Raw genomic sequence first — 25836 nt, forward strand, 5'->3', positions numbered from 1 at the left:
TGTGTGTGTGGGGGGGGTATTTATTATATAGTGTGTGTGTGTGTGTGTGGGGGGGGGGTATATATTATATAGTGTGTGTGTGTGTGTGTGTGTGGGGGGGGGTATTTATTATATAGTGTGTGTGTGTGTGTGTGTGTGTGTGGGGTGGGTGGGGGGGGGATTTATTATATAGTGAGGGGTGGATGGGGGGATTTATTATATAATGTGAGGGGGGATTTATTATATAGTGTGGGGGTGGGGGGGATTTATTATATAATGTGAGGGGGGATTTATTATATAATGTGAGGGGGGATTCATTATATAGTGTGGGGATGGGGGGGATTTATTATATAATGTGAGAGGGGATTTATTATATAATGTGAGGGGGGATTTATTATATAATGTGAGGGGGGATTTATTATATAGTGTGGGGTGGGGGGGATTTATTATATAATGTGAGGGGGGATTTATTATATAGTGTGGGGTTGGGGGGGATTTATTATATAATGTGACGGGGGATTTATTATATAGTGTGGGGTGGGGGGATTTATTATATAATGTGAGGGGGGATTTATTATATAGTGTGGGGGTGGGGGGATTTATTATATAATGTGAGGGGGGATTTATTATATAGTGTGGGGGGGATTTATTATATAATGTGAAGGGGGATTTATTATATAGTGTGGGGGGTTTATTATATAGTGTGGGGGGGATTTATTATATAGTGTGGGGGGGATTTATTATATAATGTGAGGGGGGATTTATTATATAGTGTGGAGGGGGGATTTATTATAAAGTGTGGGGGGGGATTTATTATATAGTGTGGGAGGGGGGGATTTATTATATAATGTGAGGGGGGATTTATTATATAGTGTGGGGGTGGGGGGATTTATTATATAATGTGACGGGGGATTTATTATATAGTGTGGGGTGGGGGGATTTATTATATAATGTGAGGGGGATTTATTATATAGTGTGGGGGTGGGGGGGATTTATTATATAATGTGAGGGGGGATTTATTATATAGTGTGGGGGGGATTTATTATATAATGTGAGGAGGGATTTATTATATAGTGTGGGGGGGGTTTATTATATAGTGTGGGGGGGATTTATTATATAGTGTGGGGGGGGATTTATTATATAGTGTGTGTGTGTGTGGGGGGGGGTATTTATTATATAGTGTGTGTGTGTGTGTGTGTGTGTGTGTGTGGGGTGGGTGGGGGAATTTATTATATAGTGTGGGGTGGGTAGGGGGGATTTATTATATAATGTGAGGGGGGATTTATTATATAGTGTGGGGGTGGGGGGGATTTATTATATAATGTGAGGGGGGATTTATTATATAATGTGAGGGGGGATTTATTATATAGTGTGGGGTGGGGGGGATTTTTTATATAATGTGAGAGGGGATTTATTATATAATGTGTGGGGGGATTTATTATATAATGTGAGGGGGGATTTATTATATAGTGTGGGGTGGGGGGGATTTATTATATAATGTGAGGGGGGATTTATTATATAGTGTGGGGGTGGGGGGGATTTATTATATAATGTGACGGGGGATTTATTATATAGTGTGGGGTGGGGGGATTTATTATATAATGTGAGGGGGGATTTATTATATAGTGTGGGGGTGGGGGGGATTTATTATATAATGTGAGGGGGGATTTATTATATAGTGTGGGGGGGGATTTATTATATAATGTGAGGGGGGATTTATTATATAGTGTGGGGGGGGGGTTTATTATTTAGTGTGGGGGGGATTTATTATATAGTGTGGGGGGGATTTATTATATAATGTGAGGGGGGATTTATTATATAGTGTGGAGGGGGGATTTATTATATAGTGTGGGGGGGTTATTATATAATGTGAGGGGGGATTTATTATATAGTGTGGGGGTGGGGGGATTTATTATATAATGTGACGGGGGATTTATTGTATAGTGTGGGGTGGGGGGATTTATTATATAATGTGAGGGGGGATTTATTATATAGTGTGGGGGTGGGGGGGATTTATTATATAATGTGAGGGGGGATTTATTATATAGTGTGGGGGGGGATTTATTATATAATGTGAGGGGGGATTTATTATATAGTGTGGGGGGGTTTATTATATAGTGTGGGGGGGATTTATTATATAGTGTGGGGGGGGATTTATTATATAGTGTGTGTGTGGGGGGGGGGGCGGTATTTATTATATAGTGTGTGTGTGTGTGGGGGGTGGGTGGGGGGGATTTATTATATAGTGTGGGGTGGGTAGGGGGGATTTATTATATAATGTGAGGGGGGATTTATTATATAGTGTGGGGGTGGGGGGGATGTATTATATAATCTGAGGGGGGATTTATTATATAATGTGAGGGGGTATTTATTATATAGTGTGGGGTGGGGGGGATTTATTATATAATGTGAGAGGGGATTTATTATATAATGTGTGGGGGAATTTATTATATAATGTGAGGGGGGATTTATTATATAGTGTGGGGGTGGGGGGGATTTATTATATAATGTGAGGGTGGATTTATTATATAGTGTGGGGGTGGGGGGGATTTATTATATAATGTGACGGGGGATTTATTATATAGTGTGGGGTGGGGGGATTTATTATATAATGTGAGGGGGGATTTATTATATAGTGTGGGGGTGGGGGGATTTATTATATAATGTGAGGGGGGATTTATTATATAGTGTGGGGGGGATTTATTATATAATGTGAGGGGGGATTTATTATATAGTGTGGGGGGGGGGTTTATTATATAGTGTGGGGGGATTTATTATATAGTGTGGGGGGGGATTTATTATATAATGTGAGGGGGAATTTATTATATAGTGTGGAGGGGGATTTATTATATAGTGTGGGGGGGGGATTTATTATATAATGTGAGGGGGGATTTATTATATAGTGTGGGGGTGGGGGGGATTTATTATATAATGTGACAGGGGATTTATTATATAGTGTGGGGTGGGGGGATTTATTATATAATGTGAGGGGGGATTTATTATATAGTGTGGGGGTGGGGGGGATTTATTATATAATGTGAGGGGAGATTTATTATATAGTGTGGGGGGGGATTTATTATATAATGTGAGGGGGGATTTATTATATAGTGTGGGGGGGGTTTATTATATAGTGTGGGGGGGATTTATTATATAGTGTGGGGGGGATTTATTATATAATGTGAGGGGGGATTTATTATATAGTGTGGAGGGGGGATTTATTATATAGTGTGGGGGGGGTTTATTATATAGTGTGGGGGGGGATTTATTATATAGTGTGTGTGTGTGGGGGGGGTATTTATTATATAGTGTGTGTGTGTGTGTGTGTGTGTGTGTGTGGGGTGGGTGGGGGAATTTATTATATAGTGTGGGGTGGGTAGGAGGGATTTATTATATAATGTGAGGGGGGATTTATTATATAGTGTGGGGGTGGGAGGGATTTATTATATAATGTGAGGGGGGATTTATTATATAATGTGAGGGGGGATTTATTATATAGTGTGGGGTGGGGGGGATTTATTATATAATGTGAGAGGGGATTTATTATATAATGTGTGGGGGGATTTATTATATAATGTGAGGGGGGATTTATTATATAGTGTGGGGTGGGGGGGATTTATTATATAATGTGAGGGGGGATTTATTATATAGTGTGGGGGTGGGGGGGATTTATTATATAATGTGACGGGGGATTTATTATATAGTGTGGGGTGGGGGGATTTATTATATAATGTGAGGGGGGATTTATTATATAGTGTGGGGGTGGGGGGGATTTATTATATAATGTGAGGGGGGATTTATTATATAGTGTGGGGGGGGATTTATTATATAATGTGAGGGGGGATTTATTATATAGTGTGGAGGGGGGATTTATTATATAGTGTGGGGGGGGGGGTTATTATTTAGTGTGGGGGGGATTTATTATATAGTGTGGGGGGGATTTATTATATAATGTGAGGGGGGATTTATTATATAGTGTGGAGGGGGGATTTATTATATAGTGTGGGGGGGGTTATTATATAATGTGAGGGGGGATTTATTATATAGTGTGGGGGTGGGGGGATTTATTATATAATGTGACGGGGGATTTATTGTATAGTGTGGGGTGGGGGGATTTATTATATAATGTGAGGGGGGATTTATTATATAGTGTGGGGGTGGGGGGGATTTATTATATAATGTGAGGGGGGATTTATTATATAGTGTGGGGGGGGATTTATTATATAATGTGAGGGGGGATTTATTATATAGTGTGGGGGTGGGGGGGGATTTATTATATAATGTGAGGGGGGGATTTATTATATAGTGTGGGGGGGGATTTATTATATAATGTGAGGGGGGATTTATTATATAGTGTGGGGGGGTTTATTATATAGTGTGGGGGGAATTTATTTTATAGTGTGGGGGGGGATTTATTATATAGTGTGTGTGTGTGTGTGGGGGGGGGGGGTATTTATTATATAGTGTGTGTGTGTGTGTGTGTGTGTGTGGGGTGGGTGGGGGGGATTTATTATATAGTGTGGGGTGGGTAGGGGGGATTTATTATAATGTGAGTGGGGATTTATTTAATAGTGTGGGGGTGGGGGGGATTTATTTATAATCTGAGGGGGGGATTTATTATATAATGTGAGGGGGTATTTATTATATAGTGTGGGGTGGGGGGATTTATTATATAGTGTGGGGGTGGGGGGGAATTTATTATATAATGTGAGGGGGGATTTATTATATAGTGTGGGGGTGGGGGGGATTTATTATATAATGTGAGGGTGGATTTATTATATAGTGTGGGGGTGGGGGGGATTTATTATATAATGTGAGGGGGGATTTATTATATAGTGTGGGGGGGGTTATTATTTTAGTGTGGGGGGGATTTATTATATAGTGTGGGGGGGGGTTATTATATAATGTGAGGGAGATTTATTATATAGTGTGGGGGTGGGGGGATTTATTATATAATGTGACGGGGGATTTATTGTATAGTGTGGGGTGGGGGTTTTTATTATATAATGTGAGGGGGGATTTATTATATAGTGTGGGGGTGGGGGGATTTATTATATAATGTGAGGGGGGATTTATTATATAGTGTGGGGGGGGATTTATTATATAATGTGAGGGGGGATTTATTAAATAGTGTGGGGGGGTTTATTATATAGTGTGAGGGGGATTTATTATATAGTGTGGGGGGGATTTATTATATAGTGTGTGTGTGTGTGGGGGGGGGTATTTATTATATAGTGTGTGTGTGTGTGTGTGTGTGTGTGGGGTGGGTGGGGGGGATTTATTATATAGTGTGGGGTGGGTAGGGGGGATTTATTATATAATGTGAGGGGGGATTTATTATATAGTGTGGGGGTGGGGGGGATTTATTATATAATCTGAGGGGGGATTTATTATATAATGTGAGGGGGTATTTATTATATAGTGTGGGGTGGGGGGGATTTATTATATAATGTGAGAGGGGATTTATTATATAATGTGTGGGGGAATTTATTATATAATGTGAGGGGGGATTTATTATATAGTGTGGGGGTGGGGGGGGATTTATTATATAATGTGAGGGTGGATTTATTATATAGTGTGGGGGTGGGGGGGATTTATTATATAATGTGACGGGGGATTTATTATATAGTGTGGGGTGGGGGGATTTATTATATAATGTGAGGGGCGATTTATTATATAGTGTGGGGGTGGGGGGGATTTATTATATAATGTGAGGGGGGATTTATTATATAGTGTGGGGGGGGATTTATTATATAATGTGAGGGGGGATTTATTATATAGTGTGGGGGGGGGGTTTATTATATAGTGTGGGGGGATTTATTATATAGTGTGGGGGGGGGATTTATTATATAATGTGAGGGGGGATTTATTATATAGTGTGGAGGGGGATTTATTATATAGTGTGGGGGGGGGGATTTATTATATAATGTGAGGGGGGATTTATTATATAGTGTGGGGGTGGGGGGGATTTATTATATAATGTGACAGGGGATTTATTATATAGTGTGGGGTGGGGGGATTTATTATATAATGTGAGGGGGGATTTATTATATAGTGTGGGGGTGGGGGGGATTTATTATATAATGTGAGGGGAGATTTATTATATAGTGTGGGGGGGGGGATTTATTATATAATGTGAGGGGGGATTTATTATATAGTGTGGGGGGGGTTTATTATATAGTGTGGGGGGGATTTATTATATAGTGTGGGGGGGATTTATTATATAATGTGAGGGGGGATTTATTATATAGTGTGGAGGGGGGATTTATTATATAGTGTGGGGGGGGATTTATTATATAGTGTGGGGGGGGATTTATTATATAGTGTGTGTGTGTGTGTGTGGGGGGGGGTATTTATTATATAGTGTGTGTGTGTGTGTGTGTGTGTGTGTGTGGGGTGGGTGGGGGAATTTATTATATAGTGTGGGGTGGGTAGGGGGGATTTATTATATAATGTGAGGGGGGATTTATTATATAGTGTGGGGGTGGGGGGATTTATTATATAATGTGAGGGGGGATTTATTATATAATGTGAGGGGGGATTTATTATATAGTGTGGGGTGGGGGGGATTTATTATATAATGTGAGAGGGGATTTATTATATAATGTGTGGGGGGATTTATTATATAATGTGAGGGGGGATTTATTATATAGTGTGGGGTGAGGGGGATTTATTATATAATGTGAGGGGGGATTTATTATATAGTGTGGGGGTGGGGGGGATTTATTATATAATGTGACGGGGGATTTATTATATAGTGTGGGGTGGGGGGATTTATTATATAATGTGAGGGGGGATTTATTATATAGTGTGGGGGTGGGGGGGATTTATTATATAATGTGAGGGGGGATTTATTATATAGTGTGGGGGGGATTTATTATATAATGTGAGGGGGGATTTATTATATAGTGTGGGGGGGGGTTATTATTTAGTGTGGGGGGGATTTATTATATAGTGTGGGGGGGATTTATTATATAATGTGAGGGGGGATTTATTATACAGTGTGGAGGGGGGATTTATTATATAGTGTGGGGGGGGTTATTATATAATGTGAGGGGGGATTTATTATATAGTGTGGGGGTGGGGGGATTTATTATATAATGTGACGGGGGATTTATTGTATAGTGTGGGGTGGGGGGATTTATTATATAATGTGAGGGGGGATTTATTATATAGTGTGGGGGTGGGGGGGATTTATTATATAATGTGAGGGGGGATTTATTATATAGTGTGGGGGGGGATTTATTATATAATGTGAGGGGGGATTTATTATATAGTGTGGGGGGGTTTATTATATAGTGTGGGGGGGATTTATTATATAGTGTGGGGGGGGATTTATTATATAGTGTGTGTGTGTGTGTGTGGGGGGGTATTTATTATATAGTGTGTGTGTGTGTGTGTGTGTGTTGGGTGGGTGGGGGGGATTTATTATATAGTGTGGGGTGGGTAGGGGGGATTTATTATATAATGTGAGGGGGGATTTATTATATAGTGTGGGGGTGGGGGGGATTTATTATATAATCTGAGGGGGGATTTATTATATAATGTGAGGGGGTATTTATTATATAGTGTGGGGTGGGGGGGATTTATTATATAGTGTGGGGGTGGGGGGAATTTATTATATAATGTGAGGGGGGATTTATTATATAGTGTGGGGGTGGGGGGGATTTATTATATAATGTGAGGGTGGATTTATTATATAGTGTGGGGGTGGGGGGGATTTATTATATAATGTGACGGGGGATTTATTATATAGTGTGGGGTGGGGGGATGTATTATATAATGTGAGGGGGGATTTATTATATAGTGTGGGGGTGGGGGGGATTTATTATATAATGTGAGGGGGGATTTATTATATAGTGTGGGGGGGATTTATTATATAATGTGAGGGGGGATTTATTATATAGTGTGGGGGGGTTTATTATATAGTGTGGGGGGATTTATTATATAGTGTGGGGGGGGATTTATTATATAATGTGAGGGGGGATTTATTATATAGTGTGGAGGGGGATTTATTATATAGTGTGGGGGGGGGGATTTATTATATAATGTGAGGGGGGATTTATTATATAGTGTGGGGGTGGGGGGGATTTATTATATAATGTGACAGGGGATTTATTATATAGTGTGGGGTGGGGGGATTTATTATATAATGTGAGGGGGGATTTATTATATAGTGTGGGGGTGGGGGGGATTTATTATATAATGTGAGGGGAGATTTATTATATAGTGTGGGGGGGATTTATTATATAATGTGAGGGGGGATTTATTATATAGTGTGGGGGGGGTTTATTATATAGTGTGGGGGGGATTTATTATATAGTGTGGGGGGGATTTATTATATAATGTGAGGGGGGATTTATTATATAGTGTGGAGGGGGGATTTATTATATAGTGGGGGGGGATTTATTATATAATGTGAGGGGGGATTTATTATATAATGTGGGGGGTGGGGGGATTTATTATATAGTGTGGGGGGGATTTATTATATAATGTGAGGGGGGATTTATTATATAGTGTGGGGGTGGGGGGGATTTATTATATAATGTGAGGGGGATTTATTATATAGTGTGGGGGTGGGGGGATTTATTATATAATGTGAGGGGGGATTTATTATATAGTGTGGGGGGGATTTATTATATAATGTGAGGGGGGATTTATTATATAGTGTGGGGGGATTTATTATATATTGTGAGGGGGGATTTATTATATAGTGTGGGGGGGATTTATTATATAATGTGAGGGGGGATTTATTATATAGTGTGGGGGGGGGGTTTATTATATAGTGTGGGGGGGATTTATTATATAATGTGAGGGGGGATTTATTATATAGTGTGGAGGTGGGGGGGATTTATTATATAATGTGAGGGGGGATTTATTATATAGTGTGGGGGGGATTTATTATATAATGTGAGGGGGGATTTATTATATAGTGTGGGGGTGGGGGGGATTTATTATATAATGTGAGGGGGGATTTATTATATAGTGTGGGGGGGATTTATTATATAATGTGAGGGGGGATTTATTATATAGTGTGGGGGGGATTTATTATATAATGTGAGGGGGGATTTATTATATAATGTGGGGGGGATTTATTATATAATGTGAGGGGGGATTTATTATATAGTGTGGGGGGGATTTATTATATAATGTGAGGGGGGATTTATTATATAATGTGAGAAGGGAGGAAATTATGCATGTGAGGGGAGGATAATAATGATTATTATAACCCTCCCCTCACATATATGTAACATCTCCCCCTCACATGTATAATCTGATAATCCCCTCCTCACATTGATTATCCCTTCACATATAATCTGAGTATGATATTATATATGTGAGGGGATAATCAATGTGAGGAGGGGATTATCAGATTATACATGTGAGGGAGAGATGTTACATATATGTGAGGGGAGGATTATATTAATCATTATTATCCTCCCCTCACATGCATAATCTGATAATCCCCTCCCCAGTACGTATCCTGTACTGATCCTGAGTTATATTCTGTATTATACTCCAGAGCTGTACTCACTATTCTGCTGGTGAGGTCACTGTGTACATACATTACATTACTTATCCTGTACTGATCCTGAGTTATATCCTGTAATTCTTTTATTAGAAAAATATAAATCATAACAAACACAGAACCAGCACAACTTTGCCATAATGGAAAACAACAAAATGAAATAACATAAACCCAAACTTTTCAAGAACAAAAATCCTGCCTAAACGGCCAGCCCAGCTTTTCCTAAAAATACTAATACTACACCAAACATAACCAAACATACTCACATGCATGCATACCTAATGTGCAAAAACCAAAAATAAAATAGCATATTTAGCTTTAACTAAAAAAAAAAAAAAAAAAAAAAAAAAAATTAAAAAAAAATTGGTTCGACTGCCATCTATCACACTATAAACACTATATAATACACAAACCAAGATATAAAACGAACAAAATTATAATATTTACTATATATACTATATACATATAACCTATATACACCTATAAATATACAGAAAACACACCTACAAATATAATAAAACAACCTACTCTAAACTGTCCCTTCACCCACACCACCCGCCCTCCTGTACATGGGTCAGAGTCCATAGAGTTCATAGTCCTCAATGTCCATGCCATAACTGACCCATGCCAGGTCCACCAAAAAAAAAAAAAAAAAAAAACAACCACCACCACCCACAAAAACACCCTCCCAACCTAGAACTCCTCCCAACCAACTTTACCATAACCAGCTTTATAATATACAAAAACAAACAATACAAACCACTTTAGGCCCAAGTTCGGTGCCTGTAAGCCCTACATAACTTTAGCGTCTGAAAACAAAACAAAAAGCTATGGTGCACATGCATTAGCCCACCACCAGGAAGAAGGATGGCAATCCTGATACATACAGAAATTACATTCTTTCCCTAACTGCACCCTACCTCTCACCCTACCATTATCCCTAAAAATAAACTGACCCTACTATCACCCTAACCCTGTCCCTACATCACTGTCCCTAACCAAAACCAGGGTACTCTACCCAAAAGGTCTAGTACCTAGGGCACATCAAAACAAAACCCTCTCCATAGGAGAGAAGCCCTACTGGTACCAAGACTGCCATACTCCAAAGACCTGATCTTCCCAAGGTCACCGGTGATGTTCCTACAGACCTCCACCTCGGAGAGGACTTTCCGCTGTGTAGACACTAAACACCGTGCATTCCACGTGTGATACCTGACCACTAAACTGACTAAGAATAAAGTGCCCCGATCACGGCCACCCAGGGTCCTGAATGCCCCATAAGCCCATTCCGGATAGGTAAGGCCGGCAAGTTGACTCCAGCCGATAGAAGCTCCCACCCGGTTGTAGACCCCTATATTAAAGGGACAATGAAGCAGGAAATGGTCCATGCTTTCCAGCATGTTCCCGCACTCTTCTCGGGGACACCCCTGGTCATCAGATCTCCTACACTTCAAATTGTCCCTCACATATAGCTTCCCCTGAAAGCAGCGCCAGGCCAAGTCCCAAAACTTCTGGGGGATCCTTTTCATGTTTAAAAGATACAACCCCACCCTCAGATCCCGACCTGGGCAGTCCCTGAGCGCCAGAGGCTTCTGGAAGTGGGTCAACAGAACCCGTTTGTCAAGGAACTGCCTTGACTGGGTCCTGATCTCCCACACTCCCAGACCCCACCGACGTATCGCCTTCAGAGTCGGGGTAGCGTAAGCCGGAAGATATCCATGGGGTGTACGGAGGTCCTTCACTTGCCCTCCTGTCTCCCATTTCTGGAAGAAAGGCCGAAACCACTCCCTGCAGGAGAGTACCCACGGAGGAGCCCTCTCTGACCAGAGGTTCGAGATGTTAGCTTTCAAGAAGGTGTTCGTTAAGAACACCACAGGGTTTACCATAGATAAACCCCCTAGTCTCCTCGTGCGGTACGTAACCTCCCTCTTGACTAGGTTCATCCTGTTCCCCCATAACAGTTGGAAAAACAGGCTGTAGATCCTAGTATAGTAAGCCTCTGGCAAGATACATACGCTGCCCAGATAGATAAACAAGGGGAGCAGGTACGATTTGATCAGGTGTACCCTTTCCCTGAGGGTCATAGACCAACCCTTCCACTGATCCACCTTCTGAGTGGCATCCTGGAGCTTACCGTCCCAGTTTTTGGTGGGATAATCATCCTGGCCGAATGTGATGCCCAGAAGTTTTGCTGACTCTTGGGGCCCTGGAAGGGTGTCCGGGAGATCAAACGTGGGATCTCCCCCTCCCAGCCAGAGACTTTCACACTTATCCTGGTTGATCTTAGACCCGGATGCCTCTGAGTAGCGGTCCTCTTCCGACATCACCACATCGACCTCCTCTCTCGAGGACACGAAGATGGTGACATCATCAGCGTACGCCACCACTCTCTGGGTGACATCCAGCTCCGCCAGACTCATCCCGACTCCCGCCAACGGCCCACAATCTACCCTCCGGATGAAGGGATCGATTGCGAACACGTATAAAAGCGGGCTCAAGGGACAACCCTGACGGACTCCGGACCCCACCTCAAAAGAGCGGCCAGACCAACCGTTCACCAGTGGGAAACTCTCTGCCCCTGCATACAAGATCTTAAGCCAATTAACAAAATACTCGGTAAGCCATATCTCAGGAGGACGGACCAGAGGTACTCGTGGTTCACCCGATCAAATGCTTTGGCCTGATCCAGGGACAGCAAGTACCCCTTCCAGAGACCTGCACTACTCCGCTCCACTGCCTCCCTGACACTAAGGACAGCACTTAAGGTGCTTCGGCCTGGAACAGAGCAGTGCTGGGCCCCCGAAAGGAGCCGGGGTGCAAACTTCACCAGCCGATTAAACAGTATCTTGGCCAGAAGTTTCCTGTCCGTATTGAGAAGAGCTATGGGTCTCCAATTCTCAATACGGCTGGGATCTTTACCCTTTGAGAGAAGAATCAGGGCTGACCTCCTCATTGACTTCGGCAGAGTGCCCGAGGAGAGACACTCATTGAATACCTCAGTCAAGAGGGGAGCTAAAGACTCCTTAAAGGTCCTGTACCACTCGGATGTTAAGCCATCCGGACCTGGCGACTTCTTAGGGGCAAGCCCCTCGATAGCCAGTCTCACTTCCTCTTCCCTGATTTCTTCTGCCAAAACATCAAGAGAGGGGTCTACCCCTGGCTCAGGAATGGTTTCAGCCAGGAAAGCCGACATCCTGTCTCGATCTAGATCCTTCCTTCCCAAGAGGTGTGAGTAGAAGGATCTGACGACCTCCAAGATCCCTGATCTGGACCGATTCAGAGATCCCGTACTATCGATCAGTCCTGAGACCACTTTACTACTCACTGACATCTTACAGTTTCTGTAAGGGTCGGGCGAGCGGTACTTCCCAAAATCCCTCTCAAAAACCAAAGATGCGTGCCTATCGTACTGACACCTCATCAGCAAGGACTTCACTCTGGAGATATCCTCACGGCTACCTCCAGTCGAGACGAGAAGCTCGAGTTTCCTCCTCAGACCCTGATACAGGCGATACCTGTTCAGGGACCTGAGGCTCAAGAGCTGGCGGAAGAACCCCGCAACCCGCTTCTTGAATATCTCCCACCACTCTGACTTACTACTACATAGGTCCAGTAAAGGTACCTGACTCTGAAGAAAATCCTCAAAGGACTGTCTTATCTCCGCTTCCTCCAGGAGGGACGAATTTAGCTTCCAATAACCTTTACCCATCCGGGGGGTCTCTGAAACATTCAAGGAAAAAGAAATCATACAGTGATCGGAGAACTCCACCTCAACCACGGACACTGCGGAAGAGATGGCTTCCTCCTTTAAATAAAACCTGTCTATTCTAGACCTGCAGCTACCTCGATGATAGGTGAAACCAGCGTGGCCTGAGGGGCTCCGGATGTGGGCATCCTCTAGGCGAGCTTCCCTAACTATACTATTGAGGGCTATGCTATCATAAGCCAACCGATCATTGGAGCCTCTCCTATCTTGGGATCTCGTGACAGTATTGAAATCCCCTCCAAAGATCACCTGTCGGCTTGTAAAAAGAAAGGGCTTAATCCTCATAAAGAGATCTTTTCGTCCCCACTTGGTTTGTGGGGCGTAGATGTTAATAAGCCGAAGCTCTTGCCCCTTCATGAGGACATCTAAGATCAGGCACCTCCCCATTTCTATCTCAATAACCCGTCTGCATTCAACAGGAGCGGTAAAAAGGACCGCCACCCCACTATACGGCTCAGCCGCAAGAGACCAGTGGGAGGGGCCACGCCTCCACTCTCTCCTGGCTTTTACCAGGGAGGCTAGATCTAACAACCTGGTCTCCTGTAAAAAGAAAATGTAGGCATCAACACGGCCGAGAAAATCAAAGGCTGCGAATCTAGCCGTATCAGACTTTATGCTGGCACAGTTAATAGATGCCAGCGTCAATGGGGTGAGTGCCGCCATCATGGGTGATTGAGTTAGACGGCCCTAACCCCCTCATTTCTGTTTTTTCTTCACCCCCTCATCCCCAGATGAGGAGGCTTCTTTCTCTTTGGACCGTTTTTTGGATTCTGATTGGTCCATTTTTGAATCCCCATTTCCACCTGGCTCCGGTTTGGCCCCATCCCCTGAGGAAATTGCCCCATCAGGACAGGGCCCAGTTCCCCCCGGAGGCTCCCCCACTTCAGGCACCCCATCCTCGACCCCCCCCTCCATGGAGGGGGAGCTGTCATCAAGGACAGAGTACCGGTTAGACAGATCAATCAGAGGGGGGCAGGTAAGCTTCCGCTTGGGACCTGGTCCATAGGAGGAGGACTAGAGGGCTCCGACCTCTTCTTTCTCCCTTTACTGCCCTTTTTTTTTGGCCTCTCTTCACCTTCCTCATCCACACTTTCATAGTGGGAGGAATCGGAAAGATCGGCCTTGCTGCCCTCTTCTTTACAGATTCTCCCCATTTCCTCATCCAGCACATTCTCCCCCAGGGCCTCAGCAGTTTCAGGACTAACCTCTGGAGCAGGGCCAGAAGCTACCCCTCCAGTTCCCTGCTCCTTCTCCGATTAGCCTCCCGCCTCAGCTTGGCGGGACTTTTCCTCTTCACTGACCCTGTTGCACCTTCTCCCGCACTCGTGCCCTCCCCAGCTGAGGCAACATTACTGCTCTCCCCAGCCAAGGTGACCGTCGCACGGGCAAAGGCGCTAGGACAACGGCTGAAAGGGTGTCCTAAGACACCACACAGATGACACCGGATCTGCCTACAGGATGCAGCAAGATGACCTACCCCACCACACAGAGCACAGACCTGCACGGTACAGGCTGCGCTAAAGTGAGTGGGGCTGCCACACCTGTGACAGACCTTGGGCTGCCCCTGGTAGAAAATTTGGATTCTGTCTCTCCCAAGAAAAGCAGCTGATGGGATGTGGGCAACAGTGCTCCCCGAACGCTTAAGTTTGACGGAAAACGTCCAGGCCCCAGACCAGATCCCATGTTCGTCATAGTTCTTTTTCGGCATGTCCGTCACATCACCATATCTGCTGAGCCAGGTCATGATGTCATAGCAAGATAGTGACTCGTTACGTGTCAATACGGTCACTTTCTTGGCCAGATTCTGACGGGATATCGCCTTTACAGCGAAATCCCGCCAGCCGGGCTCACTCTTCACCACCTCATATTTCGACCAGAAAAGTTCCAAACCCTCCGGTCGAACGAAGCTGATGTCAAACTCGGAAGTACCGTAGGGGTGGATCAGGGCAAAGATGTCACTTGCCCTGAATTCCATCTGGAGGAGGAGCTCAACCACCTTTCCCCGAGGGGGACACGCATCTTCGCCCCTCCACACCAAACGGACCACATTCCTACGGCCACTTTCCTGCCCTGCCCGGATGTTGGGAGGGACCAGACCACCTCCCCGTTTTGTTCTCGGAAGGCGCCTAAGCCATGTCTTTCTATCCAAAAAGACAGGTCAACCTCACCCCTCCCCTCTACATGGATTGACCTGTCTCCCCTACGTAGAGCCTCCAGGAGGCGCTGTTGCAAGTGACCCCCAGAGCCAGATGGAGATGGAGATCCCCCTGATCCCCCGGCAGTGACGCTGGCATAGCTTCTGGGAGAAGCAGCCACTACCGGGGGGGCAGTCGAACCAGAACCAGACCCCAAACCAGGACCCTTGTTCCTAATGTAAGCCTCAGCCATAACACCTCTCTTTTGCATACCACTACCACTCCTCACCTGTATTTCACAAACACCCCTCTCTTGCACCCCACTTGCACCCCTCTCTTGCACCCCGCTTGCACCCCTCTCTTGCACCCCGCTTGCACCCCTCTCTTGCACTCCGCTCCCTTCATCCATACTGCTACTACAACTCCTCCCATGCACACTGCCATAACTCACATCCTGCACATTACCATTTTTATTCACATTTTTGCTCTCACTTTCACTCTTGCGTACACTCTCCCTTGATGTGTTACAGGCCGGGCTGGCTGGGTCTATTACTCCAGGTATAAGGGTTGCTGGCTTAATGATTGGAGCTGCACGGCTCTTCTGTCCAGTGTCTTTGGGCACAGACACAGACTCCGCCCCCATCATAGGTGGCCCCGCCCCATCGCACGCCGCCGATTTTGACGGGAGCTGTCCCTCCGGACGCACTCCCGCCCCGCCTACTGCGGCTGACGCGCAGGGAACCTCATCCTTCACAGTGCCAGGATCAGTACCGACTGCATCACCTAGGGGACCGCCCCCTGAACCAACAAGGTCCGGTGCCCGAACACTCCCCCCCCTCACAGGGGAGTGCCCTGCAGTGCCAGGACCTGTACCGCCCCCCGAACAAGGGAATCTGCCACCATTTTCTGGTGCCTGGACACCCTCCCACCTCACAGGAGGGTGCCCTTTTTTTTCTATCGCACCCGCGGCCATTTTGGGTGCACTACTGTATCCCCCATGCTGGCCCCGCTCCACTACAGAAACGGGGTCTGGCAGGTTGGGGGACCCAGCATCCTGAATCGGCTTCTCAGCTGACTCAGACTGCTGGAAAGAAGAAAAGACAAACTTAACTTGTCCTTGCGTTTTCTTCCTCTTCCTGCCCTTCGCTTTTTTATTCTTCCTCTCCTCCTCTGGGCCTAAATCCTCTCCAAAAGAGAAGTTTTCCAGACGGGTGGGGGACTCCTGCATTACAATCGCCCGCAGGAGACCCCCATCTGCCAAGCCGCTGCCTTGACTGCAGTCACTGCCATCATCATTATCATCATCATCCTCACTGGAGGTAGGTAAGGCCACCTGAGCCGGGTTCACACGGTCTTCACTCAGGGTAAGTGGGGGGTCAGGGGTAGCAGTGGTGTCACGCACAGAATTAGTATCCATATCCCCCTCACTCACATTGCTCTCCTCACCTCCTTCACCTTCCTCCATCTCCTCCTCCTCACTCTGGCAATCATCATCATCATCTCTGGAGACCGGCATACCAGAGAAACGAGCACCATGGACAAACTTCTCACGGAAAATGCCGGCACCTTCCACAATGTCAGACCTCATCCGCACAATCTCCTCCACTTTTTTCTTTAATGTTTTTACCTTAGCGGCAAATGCTGCCTTCTTGGCCCTGGATGACTGATCAACTTGGTAGCGGGCAAATTTTAAATCCGCTCTTATTCCTCTGAGCTGATTCCCAAGCTCCTCATATTGAGCCATCTTGGCCTGCATTCTGGATGTGAATATTGCCAGGGATTCCCTTGGCCCCTTTACCCCCCAATGCTGGGGTTCTGGGGAAACTGATGTAGATGCCTTTACTCCATTCCTCTGCCTGGATGAGCTTCTTGGCCTGGATGAACTTTTGCTAGAAGCTTTGCAGCTCCCAGCTGGGGATGGGGGAGGGGGCCCCACATTGCTGTGGGCCCTGGTCGATCTTCTGACCCCATCCTGGCTACTGGCCGTTGCATGTTCGCGCACACACCCCTCCGGCCTAGAACGGGGAGCGCAAAATGAAGTCCTGGATTCCCGGGGCTCCATAGCAGAGACCCCTACCCAGGAGTCTGCCACACACCTGGGGAGGGGCGGAAGAAAAGTCTGCTTCTCTGGAAGTTTGCTGGAAGTCACAGGAGCACAGACACACCCAACCTTACTCCAGAGCTGGACTCACTATTCTGCTGGTGAGGTAACTGTGTACATACATTACATTACTGATCCTGTACTGATCCCGAGTGTGTGTGGGATGGGGGTGGGGGACCGGGGGGGTACAAAAAAAATTGCTTGCCCAGGGTCCAATCAAAATTAAAGACGGCCCTGTCCATTATACATACACTGTACAGCAATCATACCTCCATTATACATACACTGTACAGCAATCATACCTCCATTATACATACACTGTACAGCAAGCATACCACCATTATACATACACTGTACAGCAATCATACCTCCATTATACATACACTGTACAGCAATCATACATCCATTATACATACACTGTACAGCAATCATACCACCATTATACATACACTGTACAGCAATCATACCTCCATTATACATACACTGTACAGCAAGCATACCACCATTATACATACACTGTACAGCAATCATACCTCCATTATACATACACTGTACAGCAATCATACATCCATTATACATACACTGTACAGCAATCATACCTCCATTATACATACACTGTACAGCAATCATACCTCCATTATACATACACTGTACAGCAATCATACCTCCATTATACATACACTGTACAGCAAGCATACCACCATTATACATACACTGTACAGCAATCATACATCCATTATACATACACTGTACAGCAAGCATACCTCCATTATACATACACTGTACAGCAATCATACCTCCATTATACATACACTGTACAGCAAGCATACCACCATTATACATACACTGTACAGCAAGCATACCTCCATTATACATACACTGTACAGCAAGCATACCACCATTATACATACACTGTACAGCAATCATACATCCATTATACATACACTGTACATCAAGCATACCACCATTATACATACACTGTACAGCATTCATACCTCCATTATACATACACTGTACAGCAATCATACATCCATTATACATACACTGAACAGCAAGCATACCACCATTATACATACACTGTACAGCAAGCATACCTCCATTATACATACACTGTACAGCAATCATACATCCATTATACATACACTGTACAGCAATCATACATCCATTATACATACACTGTATAGCAATCATGCATTCATTATACATACACTGTACAGCAATCATACCTCCATTATACATACACTGTACAGCAATCATACCGCCATTATACATACACTGTACAGCAAGCATACCACCATTATACATACACTGTACAGCAATCATACATCCATTATACATACACTGTACAGCAATCATACCGCCATTATACATACACTGTACAGCAAGCATACCACCATTATACATACACTGTACAGCAATCATACATCCATTATACATACACTGTACAGCAATCATACATCCATTATACATACACTGTACAGCAATCATACATTCATTATACATACACTGTACAGCAATCATACCTCCATTATACATACACTGTACAGCAATCATACATTCATTATACATACACTGTACAGCAAGCATACCACCATTATACATACACTGTACAGCAAGCATACCACCATTATACATACACTGTACAGCAAGCATACCTCCATTATACATACACTGTACAGCAAGCATACCACCATTATACATACACTGTACAGCAATCATACCTCCATTATACATACACTGTACAGCAAGCATACCTCCATTATACATACACTGTACAGCAAGCATACCACCGTTATACATACACTGTACAGCAAGCATACCACCATTATACATACACTGTACAGCAAGCATACCTCCATTATACATACACTGTACAGCAAGCATACCACCATTATACATACACTGTACAGCAATCATACATCCATTATACATACACTGTACAGCAAGCATACCACCATTATACATACACTGTACAGCAATCATACCTCCATTATACATACACTGTACAGCAATCATACATCCATTATACATACACTGTACAGCAATCATACCTCCATTATACATACACTGTACAGCAATCATACCTCCATTATACATACACTGTACAGCAAGCATACCACCATTATACATACACTGTACAGCAATCATACATCCATTATACATACACTGTACATCAATCATACCACCATTATACATACCCTGTACAGCAATCATACCTCCATTATACATACACTGTACAGCAAGCATACCACCATTATACATACACTGTACAGCAATCATACCTCCATTATACATACACTGTACAGCAATCATACATCCATTATACATACACTGTACAGCAATCATACCTCCATTATACATACACTGTACAGCAATCATACCTCCATTATACATACACTGTACAGCAATCATACATCCATTATACATACACTGTACAGCAAGCATACCACCATTATACATACACTGTACAGCAATCATACATCCATTATACATACACTGTACAGCAAGCATACCTCCATTATACATACACTGTACAGCAATCATACCTCCATTATACATACACTGTACAGCAAGCATACCACCATTATACATACACTGTACAGCAATCATACCTCCATTATACATACACTGTACAGCAATCATACATCCATTATACATACACTGTACAGCGATCATACCTCCATTATACATACACTGTACAGCAAGCATACCACCATTATACATACACTGTACAGCAATCATACCTCCATTATACATACACTGTACAGCAATCATACATCCATTATACATACACTGTACAGCGATCATACCTCCATTATACATACACTGTACAGCAATCATACCTCCATTATACATACACTGTACAGCAATCATACATCCATTATACATACACTGTACAGCAATCATACCGCCATTATACATACACTGTACAGCAAGCATACCACCATTATACATACACTGTACAGCAAGCATACCTCCATTATGCATACACTGTACAGCAAGCATACCACCATTATACATACACTGTACAGCAATCATACCTCCATTATACATACACTGTACAGCAAGCATACCTCCATTATACATACACTGTACAGCAAGCATACCACCATTATACATACACTGTACAGCAATCATACCTCTATTATACATACACTGTACAGCAATCATACCTCCGTTATACATACACTGTACAGCAATCATACCTCCATTATACATACACTGTACAGCAATCATACCTCCATTATACATACACTGTACAGCAATCATACATCCATTATACATACACTGTACAGCAATCATACATCCATTATACATACACTGTACAGCAATCATACATCCATTATACATACACTGTACAGCAATCATACATTCATTATACATACACTGTACAGCAATCATACCTCCATTATACATACACTGTACAGCAATCATACCTCCATTATACATACACTGGACAGCAATCATACATCCATTATACATACACTGTACAGCAATCATACCTCCATTATACATACACTGTACAGCAATCATACCTCCATTATACATACACTGTCTGTGACTGTACAGCAATCATACATCCAATCCATTATTAATGGATTGGATGTATGATTGCTGTACAGTCACAGTGTATGTATAATGGAGGTATGATTGCTGTACAGTGTATGTATAATGGAGGTATGATTGCTGTACAGTAAATGTATAATGGAGCCTCCAATCCAAAAAAAAGCCTCCAATCCCAAAAAAAGTTTTAATAAAGTTTTTCATTTTGTTTGTATTGATATTTATGAGTGTAGGTATGTTTATGTATGTGTGCATGCAAGCAAGAGTGTGTGTGTATATATCACACACACGCGTGCGCTGCGTGAGTTTGTGCTTTAGGGTGCACACCCTAATGCAATAGGCTGCGCACGCCTATGTGTAACAGACTGTTTCGGTCTGTTTCCTTCCAGAACAAGTCTGTCTTGAGGCCTCCTTTACCATCTTTTAACACCATAGTGTCCAGAAAGCTCACCTGGGTCTGATCACAGACCAAGGTGAATTTCAATTCCGTTCGTACCCCATTGAGATGTTCCATGAACACAAGAAGCAAAGAATGTGGCCCCTCCAAACATTCAAAATAGAGATGGACCTAGAGAGACTGTTCAGGAATATAAAATTTAAGACCTTCTTTGCTGATCAGACACCCCTGGGAGCGGGTCCTCCCGATTTACCAAAAGGTATCTTGGACTTAGGACAATTTAACTTGAGAGGTAAGAGTAGTTTTAATCCTCCTAAAAATCAACATCCAGTTGAAACTTTTGTATTGTTGGTTAAACAGGAGGTGGAACACACAGTGAAACAAATTAAGGAGGATCATGATTCGTACTCAAACCTCACCACTAGCGAGAAAATTGCTATTCAAGAGCTACAGCAAGATAAAAATATCACAATAAAACCCGCAGATAAAGGGGGCTCGCTAGTGGTGATGGATACAATACAGTACAGAAGGGAGATTATGTGCCAATTATCTGATTTGGTCACCTATCAGAAATTGGATAATGACCCGTTACCCCGTATAAGACGGAGGATTGATGATTTTAGAACAAGAAATAATTACAAAGAAATCGCACACTTATTTGTCGAAAGAGTCACCAATTACTCTGGTCTTTTATACGGTACCAAAAATACACAAGGATCCACTGAACCGCCAGGGAGACCTATTGTAGCCTCGGTGGATTCAGTATTATCTCCCTAAAGTATCTTATTGGAGAAAGCTTTAACCCCTTTAACAAAAAATACAAAGTCCTTTTTGCTGGATACCACAGCATTTTTGCAGGAAATATCGGAAATCCATGATGTCACCAATGAAATGCGGCTCATATCTATTGACATATGCAGCTTGTACACGTCAATAGTTCATGAGAGGGGACGTGAAGCCACAGAGTGGCTTTTAAGTACAAGAAATTACACTGAGGCACAAAAAAAAAAATTCTGCAACTGTTGCGCGTTGTGCTAGAGGAGAACTATTTCCTCTATGAGGACAGTTTTTATTTACAGAGACAGGGATCGGCAATGGGGGCGAATGTGGCCCCCACATACGCAAATGCATATATGGCACATTTTGAGGAGACACACGTGTACCCACATCACCTCTTCCAGCGGTAAATCAAAATCTGGAAGAGGTTTATTTATGAAGTGTTTTTTTGAGTATGGGAGGGGCCACATTCTTTGCTTCTTGAGTTCATGGAACATCTCAATGGGGTACGAACGGAATTGAAATTCACCTTGGTCTGTGATCAGACCCAGGTGAGCTTTCTGGACACCATGGTGTTAAAGGATGGTAAAGGAGGCGTCAAGACAGACTTGTTCCAGAAGGAAACAGACCGGAACAGTCTGTTACACTATAAAAGTGCACACCCCATGGTGGTAAAAAAGTCAATTCCCAAAGCTCAGAGGCAAAGGGTAGAACGTATAGTTACAGACCCAGAAGTAAGACAGGAAAGATTGATGGAGTTAGAGAACAAATTTTGCCAAAGGGGTTATCCTGAGAGGATACTAGAGGAGGCTAGAGGATCAGCGAGAAGAATAAGGTTGGAGAATAAGCCCCCTAGAATACCCTTTGTCAGACAGTTTCACCAATCAGTATACAGGATAGATACCATAGTCAGAAAACACTGACAAATATTAACACAAGCGTACCCTAATATTCGGGAATTTGTGAACCCACCATTGATTTGTAATAAAAGGGCCCCAAACTTGAAGGTCAAACTTGTCTGAGCTGATGTGGGTTCACAAAAATCCGAAGCCAGACAATCTGTCCTCAGAACCCAGCGAAAAGGCACTTTTGCGTGCCTCCACTGCGCACAGTGCAGTAATGTAATAAAAGGGGACATGCTGTCACATCCTCACACAGGAGAACAAATAAAACTACAACATTTCAGCACTTGCGACACTAAAAATGCCATTTATGTGATCAAGTGCCCGTGCGGTCTCCTATACATTGGGGAGACCACCCAGTGTGTGGGGGACCACATAAATAGGCATAAGTCATCAATCAGATGGAAAAATCTACTTTATCCAATCCCTCATCATTTTGAGAGAATGGGCCATAGGGTGTCACAATTAAGGTTTCAAATAATCGATCAAGTATTTCATCCAAGGAGAGGAGGTGACATCAAGAGATTACCAAGGAAAAAAGAGGCCTTTTGGATTCACAGGTTGTCCACCCTTGAACCTAGAGGCCTAAATAGAGACTATGAGCTGTCATCTGTTCTATAGAAATATATAACTGGATGTTGTTTTAATATATCTTAATTTTTATCTTTGTATTTATTCATAGATACGACAATGATAGGAGGCCAGAGGGCAAGCATTGATAAGATCAGTACATTTATTCTCAAAACGTTGATAAAATATTTAAATATTCACATGTAGTAATAATAAGTTAAACGCATTGTAAATCTGATGATTTGTGTATATCGGTATCCATGACCACTATACTTACCAGAAGTAGTGGGAGGGGCTTCAGTGTATAAGTACCGATCATTGTTATCTGATGCATGTCAGTCTGAGCAAGGCATTGGCCAAAACGAGTCAAGTTTGGACTACCACCTTGTGTGATTAAACACATCTTCACTAAGCAACAAATAGTGAGTGCCGGGATTTCATTTTGCTATTAAGGCTAACAGGACCCCTTGTTACATGCCTTGAGGGGTGTAGTTTCCAAAATGGTATGCCATGTGGGGTTTTCTGCTGTTCTGGCACCATAGGGGCTTTCTAAATGTGACATGCCCCCCAAAAATCGTTTCAGCAAAATTCACTCTCCAAAATCCCATTTTCGCTCCTTCCCTTCTGAGCCCCATAGTGCGCCCGACGAACACTTGACATACACATATGAGGTATTTCCTTACTAGGGAGAAATTGGGTTATAAATTTTGGGCGGCTTTTTCTCCTATTACCACTTGTAAAAATTCAAATACTGGGTCTACAAGAACATGCGAGTGTAAAAAAATAAAGTTTTTGAATTTTCTCCTTCACTTTGCTGCTATTCCTGTGAAACACCTAAAGGGTTAACACACTAAATGTCATTTTGGATACTTTGTGGGGTGCAGTTTTTATAATTGGGTCATTTGTGGCGTATTTCTAATATGAAGGCCCTTCAAATCTACTTCAAAACTGAAATGGTCCCTGAAAAATTCAGATTTTGAAAATTTTGTGAAAAATTGGAAAATTGCTGCTGAACTTTGAAGCCCTCTGATGTCTTCCAAAAGTAAAAACATCTTTATGATGCAAACATAAAGAAGAAATATTGTATATGTCAATCAATATATAATTTATTTAGAATGTCCATTTTCCTTATAAGCAGAGAGCTTCAAAGTAAAAAAAATGCAAAAATTTCTATTTTTTCATCAAATTTTTGAATTTTTCACCAAGAAATTATGTAAGTATCGGCAAAATTTTACCACTAACATAAATTAGAATATGTCACGAAAAAACTATCTCGGAATCAGAATGAAAAGTAAAAGCATCCCAGAGTTATTAATGCTTAAAGTGACAGTGGTCAGATGTTCAAAAAATGGCCGGGTCCTTAAGGGGTTAAAGCCCAATATTGGCCCTTCCAGTGTCCAGTCTTATTGCAATGACTACAGGCCGGTCGTTGAGTCCCAGGTGGTCTCACAGGAGGGGTACTAGGTGGTCTGGCAGGCTCTTTAAGTGAAGGTGAGTTAGTCCTGCCTACCATCTCTTTAAAAGCTTTGTTCAACTGATCAATGTCCTGCCGTACATATTGTAAGTCATTAGCCCAGGGACTAGAGGGAGTCGAGACAGCTGTAGGCTGAGGCGTGGTTGCGGTCGGGGCCGGGGCTACGAATGAGTCTACAGAGGGGGGCCTAACTTCTTCCACCTTGGGCCCTGACTCAATGATTTTGATAGCTAACCTCTTGAAGTCGGGGAAAGCCATGTCGGGGTTCGGTGCTGCTAGCATGCTAAGTTGGGCCTTATCCCACTTATTCTGTGCCCCATCTATGAAACGGTCCATCAACACCCTGTTACCCTGATCGGGTGTAATACCATCTAGCTTTTGTACTGCTTCTAAAGCGTTCTGTAGGGCTAAAGCATAAGCCCGAAGAGTCTCACCTGGCTTCTGACGTCGCTCATACATTCTTAAACGTACCTCAGAGGGGGAGTGAGATTCAAAAATTCTCTCTACTGTAGCCTTGTCGGCCGGTGGCCAGGTGCGTACCTCCTCCAATGCAGGCCCTTGCAACTGCCCTGTAAGTAACTGCACCTGTTGATGAGGGGGAAAAGCATAAAACCTGAAGAGGCTGTATATCTTCTCCTTGAAGTC

Source organism: Hyla sarda, chromosome 3, assembly GCF_029499605.1.
Source record: "Hyla sarda isolate aHylSar1 chromosome 3, aHylSar1.hap1, whole genome shotgun sequence".
NCBI lineage: Eukaryota > Metazoa > Chordata > Amphibia > Anura > Hylidae > Hyla > Hyla sarda.